Source organism: Crassostrea angulata, chromosome 6 (assembly GCF_025612915.1).
Source record: "Crassostrea angulata isolate pt1a10 chromosome 6, ASM2561291v2, whole genome shotgun sequence".
Taxonomy (NCBI): domain Eukaryota; kingdom Metazoa; phylum Mollusca; class Bivalvia; order Ostreida; family Ostreidae; genus Magallana; species Magallana angulata.
The window spans coordinates 29,418,392-29,427,042 of NC_069116.1; the positions used below are offsets into that span (position 1 = coordinate 29,418,392).

At 32.5% G+C, this 8,651-nt stretch overlaps 1 protein-coding gene across 1 annotated transcript in view; it reads right to left on the reverse strand.

Moving 5' to 3' along the window:
- LOC128190475 (uncharacterized) overlaps positions 1 to 8,369 on the reverse strand; it is a 35,438-nt gene extending 27,069 nt beyond the window's left edge. The window contains exon 1 of the mRNA XM_052862548.1: positions 8,278 to 8,369. The gene's annotated coding sequence lies outside the window, so the exon portion shown is untranslated. The remainder of the gene's footprint in view (positions 1 to 8,277) is intronic.
- Between the last annotated feature and the right edge of the window lie 282 nt (positions 8,370 to 8,651).

Genomic DNA, 8,651 nt, shown 5'->3' on the forward strand with positions numbered 1-8,651 from the left:
AATTTGTTTTTCAAATTGCGTAATTTTTCAAAGTGCGTTGTAACAGCGCAATGACAGCAAGACGCAATAAGAATAGGCCCCGTAATTTGGTGCAAATAAGATCCTACGATAGAAAAAAATCCAAATTAAATATGGTACATGAATATTTTTTGTACATATACCATGAAGGTCATATAATATGTATAGATATTATAAATCTTAACTTCTTTGGTATTTTCATCAAAGTTTATCATTTGCTTGTTTTTGCTACTTATTTTTTATTTTTTTTTAATTTTCAATTGTACGCAGAGGAAAGAAGATGCAAGTTTGAAATTCGCATTAATAAATAGAATTCTTGACCGGCGTATACCTGTATCGCTGCTTACAGGTATACCCCCCCCCCCCCCCACCCGCCCGAAATAAAACAACTGTTTTTTCGCGCGATGTCGACTGACTTTGCATTGCCAGTATGCTGTTTAAATTTGGCGTCTGTCTGTTTATGTCAACAGCCCATCTTTCATTACTTTCATTCATTCGATGTTGTCTATTTGTTTTGTTTCGTTCAAAAGGCTAAAGGCATACTAGGACAAATTTACTTTATTGCTGTTAAACTATTTGTAGTATAATACATCAATATGAATTGTAGATTCAAAGATTCAAGTGCGCTGTTCGATTTTTAAACGAGATGACTCTTGATTAAATGAACAGTGAACTCGAAATGTAGTAAATTTTTTATTATTAGTGGTATTTGAGTTGCAATTAAGCTGAAGTAGATTTACCAAAATCGAAATGTTTTAAACGTTTACATGAACAAATGGTACAACCAAGGTTTGTCAAGATTTGCTTAAGCTGACGAAATTAAGGAATCTTGGGGATAAGATAATGTTAAATGTACTTTGGAAACTTGGCTTATCTTTAATTGCTCGTAACAATTGAATTCGGATAGTTGATCCCAATTCGCTTTTAGAAGAAAACGTTGCTACCGTAGGACAACAATGTTTTCTCTATATGGTACCCCCTACGTGTATTTCGATGAATATCTTAAAAATTTAACGTTGACTAATGCTATCGAGCGTAATGCATTACAAAAAACAAAATTATAATGTTGAATGGCATCATGCAATAATAAAAACCCTGTTTCAGTAAACATTGATTTTAATCATCAAATATTCGGAGATAGATTGAAAGTTAAAAAAAAAATCATAGAAATCGAATGAATCTTATTCTTTAGTTTGAATCGCACATAACGGTTTGGTGATGAAAGAGTGGGGGATGCAGTCGATCTTGAGTAAATATGTAGCTGACAATTTAACACATCAGATCAGTATTTAGCTACAATGTAGGTAAATTCAGAACGACTTCAACGTTTATGTTTATAAACGGCCGTCTATTTGAGCCACATAAGCTTTAGTTTGTTTTTGTTTTTTTCACTAAGGGGGTTATTTGGAAAGGGCAGGCAATTCAGCAATGGAAACATTTAGATACATGTTTATGCTTATTCGTCAAGTAATTTGCATTTCTCTCAAGTCAACCCCATGCAATGATATAATTAAATCTAAACAGCCAATCTAAATAGGATTTGACAAATTCCATTGATTTAACAGACAAGTTGCTGTCCTTTAAAAAGGACTGCAAAACGTGGACCATATGCATGTGTTTCCAACGAAAACGTGAAAGCCTTAAAGGGGCATGGTCACGATTTGGGTCGAATTCTATTTTTCTGGGTTTTTTTAGTTTTAACAATGCTTTAGGAATGCATTTCTAATGATCAAATGAAATTTGAGAGTCAGACGTAGAGTTATAAGCAAGATACAGAACTCACAATTCTTTTTCATGTAAACAAGGCTCGTGTCCTGTTTTTGTTTACATAGGTTCAATATACTGTAGAATCATTAAATTTCGTGGGGGCCAATTTTCGTGGATTGCTTAAATTTAACAGGATCGCGGGGACGTAATTTCGTGTATTCTTTTAAACGTACAGAAGAAATATGACTTTATTGCCCTAGTTCATTAATTCGTGGAAGATGTTAATTCGTGGAGGAGAGGTACCCACGAATTCCACGGAAATTGAGCCACCACGAAATCTAATGATTCCACAGTACCACTTAAATCTTTTTCAAGCTGATTTCTCTATCCTCTTATTCATTTTAAGCATAAAGAAACAGTTTTTAACGTTTAACACATTCATTTAAGGTCTAAAATTTGAATTTCCACTTCAACATTTGAAAATGTAAACAAAAGCTTTGTTTATATAGCAAAGAATTGTAAGCTCTGTAACTCGTTCTTAACTCAACAAATGACACTCAAATTTTGGTTGCCTATTTAAAATGCCTTACTATAGCATTGTAAACGTTAAAATCGGAAAAATAATTTTTGACCAAATCGTGACCATGCCCCTTTCAGATTATCAGAGATTCCGCCAACTCTAGGCCCCTGCTTTTAACCACTAAATTTGTACGTTGCATTACGTACATGTATATGTATAACCCTGACTTTTTATCTCAGAATTTAAAGGGTTCATACTTCTAAAATAATTATGATCTATATCAAAGAAGTTAACATGTATAGTATCAGGCATTCGGCGAATTCTACTATTTGCGCGCGCACATTACGCTTCGCGTTACTTTGTTAACTATGCAGTGACAGCTTTGTGAAAATTAATGTCATATTTTGATGCATTTTTCTTTAGATTTAAACTTTTATACTGTGACACAATTATTCAATCATCTATTATATACAGTCACATTATTATTCAATCATATTTAGATGCTTAAGAATTTTTTAATCGGGAAGTACTCTAGCCTCGCCTACTATAAAAGTAAAATTAAGTAACATGTGTAATCGAAAAACAACAAAACAATTTGATGCATGTTGTAGTTTCGGCATAACATTAACTTATTCCATAATATAAACAGTTCATATCACATCCCGATCATTTCTTCAAAGAAATAGTTTGTTTCTGTACTGTTTACCGACAACTTTACAATTACAGCGCCTTTGAACTTATGTGTGCATATGGCATGGAATCCCGATCCCGATTCAGATAAACGTGTGTTAGCCTGGTTCCCTGAGCTACCCATTACGCACAGGAACCAGGCTAACTCATGCGAAGGGTGAAATTTCCACTTTGCATTCGGTTTAACCTCGCTTATATATTTTCTGCGTGGACCTCAGGGTCCACGCAATCAGGAATTTTCAATTGTCATATCATACAGGACTACGTACATGTAAATATGGTATGAGACACCTCCATATGGTGACGTACTTCTTCTTCCGATCAAAATAAACAGTACAAAAAACGTAATCTTATAATTTTCTTCCGTCCCATGATCGTTACCTAATAGGGTAGAGCAATTTGTCAGATCACTCACTACAAACCTGTACCATGTAAAGGACTTTGAAACCTGCTGGGGCTTTTATAATTGGTACCTTTCAAAAAAAATTTAAAAACCTTTTTTAAGTAGATTTTGTAAAACATGAAAATTTTAAACCGATGAAAATATTTTGATGATGTATTTTATTTCGATACTATCTACATGTATCCCATATCACATTGAAACCACCGTCTTTCAAAGACTTATTTTTTAAAAATTTGTTTGTACGTATACGTGTAGCTGCAGGTCTGTAGCTCCTGGACTGAAAAAATTCGGATGGACGACCTGGGAGCTACAGGGCCACCCATTGAAAAAATTGTATATTTATTGCGCAGAAAAACGTGCGCTAGTTTTCGACTAATTTACCTTATTTATACGCAAATTCTGTGAAAACAATTAGTACCATTAAATTCCTCATGCAATTTACTACTGATATCGCCTCTTCTCTTGCCTCGGATAGTCTTTTCAACATCATCACCAGTCCCGTAAATTCATGTGTTGCACTTTGTTTACATGTAAAAATGGCGACTCTCTATCTCGATGTAAATTCAACATGCTTGATTTTCCGAGGTCGGTAGCGTGTTTCGGAGAAAGTCTGAGGCAAATAAAGAGGCGATATCAGCAGTAAATTGCATGAAGAATTTAATGGTACTAATTGTTTTCACAGAATTTGCGTATAAATAAGGTAAATTAGTCGAAAACTAGCGCACGTTTTTCTGCGCAATAGAAATACAATTTTTTCAATGGGTGGCCCTGTAGCTCCCAGGTCGTCCATCCGAATTTTTTCAGACCGGGAGCTACAGACCTGCAGCTAGTATATGTGCAATAAAGAAGTAATGGAATCAAGTGGCAGATTAAATTTTGCCGTTGTTATAAAATGTCTTTCGAGCGGAAAGTAATGCTCATGAAAATAGGTGCGTGAGATTCGATGCTCTAAATGGGAGATTATGCTGTTATTGACTAATATTCTGCAAACAGAACATAACATGTAAGTACTCAGTATTTTGATGTAAAGAACGACCACTTAGCTCATTAGTTTATGGTAACATTCTGGTATAAAGGGAGGTTACACACAAATTCCAATGCTTTATTGTTATATAAAGATCAAAATGATATCGCCTGCCTACAGAAGGTATAGTTTTCTAATGGGGGTGAATTTTTTTAAATTACAGCAACGTCATCTTGTAATACAATAAAAAAAAAAATCTACCTAACGATACACAGATACACATCGCCGCCATCTTACTTTCGTCGCATATCTAAAGCAGTAGATGCCGATTGCGGAGTGATTTTTATTAATGTCAGACGTAATGCACTGCTTTGGTTGAATAGGTTGTAAGGTTAGGAGTTGAAGAAATGATCGGAAGACGGTGATGATTGCAAAACTTTTTTAATGATGAATTTCAACAGAAACTTTCAACTGATGTTACAGTTTTATGTAAACCAATATGGCGGCGATGTGAAATTAAGGTATTATTAGGCAGAGAGTAAATATTTTTTCAGTATGAGAAGCATACATAACGTCATGTGCCTGTATAGGAAGTGTTTGTTTCTTCAGTTACGTAATTTTTCCCTTTCCGCGTCACTTCCGTATTTATCATGCCGAGAACTTCCGGTCGATTATTATAATAATTAATGGATATTATCGATACCCTTAACCTTAGTTTTATCAGTTGAGGCCGTCATCTATGTATAAGTACAAACAGAAACACAATGAGCAAAGGAAATTAGTCAACATTCAAAGTCCCGACTTTTGCAAATGACATGCTTTTGGGCCGTACCCACAATGCTTTGACTACATCAAAAAAATTATCTTAAGTCTGTCCAAAGTTATTGCTTCCATTACATTTTGATGATTTTTTAAAAAAAATACACATACTTGTGAAAGAAGTACACTTGAAATCGATGAAATGGAAAATATCCAAGATATCTTCAGTGATAAATCATCCCTTTTCACTCATAAAATTTTACAGGGAGGAAAACAAATTTCTTACGGAGATTTTGTAATGGAAAATGTTTACATCTTTTCTCCACTCGGAAGTACTCGGGACACCTCGCGCAATTTTTCAGCGTTATCATCCGGGCTTGTTAATGGCTGATGCAATGCAAAATCTACGTAGACTTTCTATTTTGGGATGTGTATTGAAACCTGAAGCGGTAGAGGGGGCGTTTCAAAACAGATAATCTGGACATTTTTCATATTAGTTGATGAACGTAGTTTGAGCACAAAGGTATTAATTATTATCGAAATATCAGCGAAAAGTGGTGGAAGCAAAAACTCGGGACAGAGTATAGTACTGTAGTACTGTAGTTTACAACTAAAATGTGAAGCTTCCCGATTCCTGCTACAAATATTCATCAAAGACAACAACAACAACAAAAAAGAAAAAAGAAAAAAAGAAACAAATGAATGAATAAGACGTAATTGGAATGAAATCGTATTTTAATAACCGAAGCTTGTCGTTCACAAGTATTGACGTACATGTAGTTAGCCAATTATTACGGCGGCTGACGTATTTAAAAAATGATTAGTAAGATTTTGATGGCATGAAAACCCAGCTAGACTGTGATTCACCGTTGTTGATTTCCGGTCTTTGTTCTGTATTTTTTAATCGCTGTAAATATTTAAGTTTTGATGCAGACAGTCTGACACACAATCTCAATTGGTATATTGGATACATTATATGAGGGTTTTTTTTCCATTTAAATAGGTATTCAAAATGAATACGATTCATCAAATACATGTAGGCCTATTAAATATGTTTCTCATGATTTTCTTTTTACTTTCAATAGCTATATTTGTGAAGATAATGGATTAAAATAAATAAAGATGTTACATCATTTTTTTGTAATTCAAAGTTTTAAAAACTATCGATAACAATCTAGTTTTATTCATTTATTTATTTATTTATTTATTTATTTATTTATTTATTTATTTATTTATTTTACATTTAATTGAAAGCACCTGGTCCTTATGATAAACAAAAACATGCTATAAAATTATACAAACTATCAATAAGAAGTATATGAGATTTTTATTTAATATTTGTTTTAGATTATATATTAAGACTTATCAAACTTTTTCTTGATCAAAATATGCCCTTATAGGAATGATTTTCAAGAGTATAAAGTTTTGAAATACTCAAACTTTCATTTACAACGGAGGGTGATAAAAGACTACAGAATTTTATACACATGAGTTATTTAAAATTTTGAATCGAACAAATAAAAAATTGCTTTAAGCTTTAGATTGGAAGCAATAACATTTTACACGATAACGCATCAATGAAATCGAAAATAACACATACCACAGAAGATATAAATACCTCTTGGGTTGATATTTTTTACATGTTTTCCAAATAAACAATGTGTGCATTCACTTAATACTTTCGTTGCATTAATATGTCTAATGGTGACATATATTGTAGTCATGTTGAATTTTTCAGATTTTTCTTGAAGAAACGAAAGATAATTAAAACAAAAAAAGAGCGGTCCTAAAATAACAGTTATAATAGTGATAAATGTCTCTGTCATTTCCTCTTAATAATTCAGATTCGCACATTGAATGTATTCACAAAATATGAACATATTGTCGTCGTCGAAAATCCACGACCAGTCTTTCATATGCTTACTGATCATGCGCAAACTTAAAGAATTTCGATTTAATAAATAATTCATGTCGTATTCTAATTAACTCCTTCACACTTTCGTGAAGGAAACCTCGCAAAATGCGTAAATGCCGACACCTGTGTTACAACGCACTTTGAAAAATTACGCACTTTGATAAAAAGTTTTCAAAGTGCGTTAAAATTGAGACAAAGTCAACGCACTTTGAAAAAAAATTGTGCAAGGTCTAGTTAAAGTTGTTAAAAACCCTCAAATATGAGAGTTAAATGTTTTGACCTAGTTTCGCTCGATATGACATTGAAAAGAGAACCCATTAGATTTTAGCTTTTCTAAATAGCAATTTTGCAATGTTAAGACTTGTCGATAATATCATTTAATATAATAATTTACACATGAAGAAAAATAGTTCAAGAGTTAATTGAGATATATATGTCAAATAATTTTACTTTTTACTAAAGAAAAATAAATGATTAAATTTGAGGGAAGCAATAGCTGACCTAAAAACGGTTATTAAAAGCTTATGAACAAATATAATGACAAAGTATATCAAATACAATACTAGTATGTTTGAGATGATGTGTTTTAAGCTGTACATGTAACTATCTTACTTTATATATCGAAATAATTGATTTGGTTTGAATTTAAGAAAGGTATTCGTGCCTAGAAACCAGCAGATTTATAGGTTTATGAAATTTATATGATGTTTGCAGATATCGTATGACCTGGTTTCGAGCAATTTACGCCTTTTTACATAATCTGCAAAGCGGATTATTAAGCGTATATTGCCCCAATACTCGTTTAACCTGGGAATACATTGAGTTCATTTCTTAAATATTCCGAAACTTTAATTACAGAAAATACAAACCATACATGTATGTTAAATAATAGGTATGGTTGAAAAATGACACATTTCTATCAACCGAATTTTAGAAAAAAGCAGACATAATGCTAATGACTGCTAGTAAGTCCTAAGGTAAAACAACCGAACGGGAAAAAAGATGAAAAAAAAAAAAACAAATATTTTTTTTAAAAGAGCTATAATTTTAGAAATGTATTCTACTTTCATGAATAATCGTACTGCTTTTATAAAATCTTTCTTTTTTCAGAGTAAACTGTCTTTTTACTTTAAAATTTTTTATTCCGAATAGATTTTTTCAGCACACGAACACGTGTCCTTTTATTTTGCTTATTTATTTTTTTAATATTTAAACGATTTTGTAAGAAAAAAAAAAGAAAGAAAAAGAAATTGAATTACGATATACAAAATAAAATCTGTAGGCAAAAAATAAACACTTACCTCGGATATTAAACAGCCAAAAAAATATTGCGAGAGAGAAAAAGAACCCGACTACATCATGACATACAATACGATATACAGCTTTAAATGGGTGGCAGCGTTAATGACAAAATGGATGTAATGTATTCAAACTTAAGTTTTCGATTTAAATTGACAATGTATTGACCTGAACCGCTCCGTTGTCTGAAACAAGCGGTGCCTTAAGTAAACGCCCCGCGGTATGTCCTCAATGCATTGAGAGAAATTCAAACAAATTCATTTGAAGACAAACGGAAGCTGTGTTTCGCTCATTGTTGAATTCTTCTAAAATGGGAATAATAAATTAGAATCAAATGAATCCCATTTCATAATTTTTGTGGACCAGTCTTCAGCAA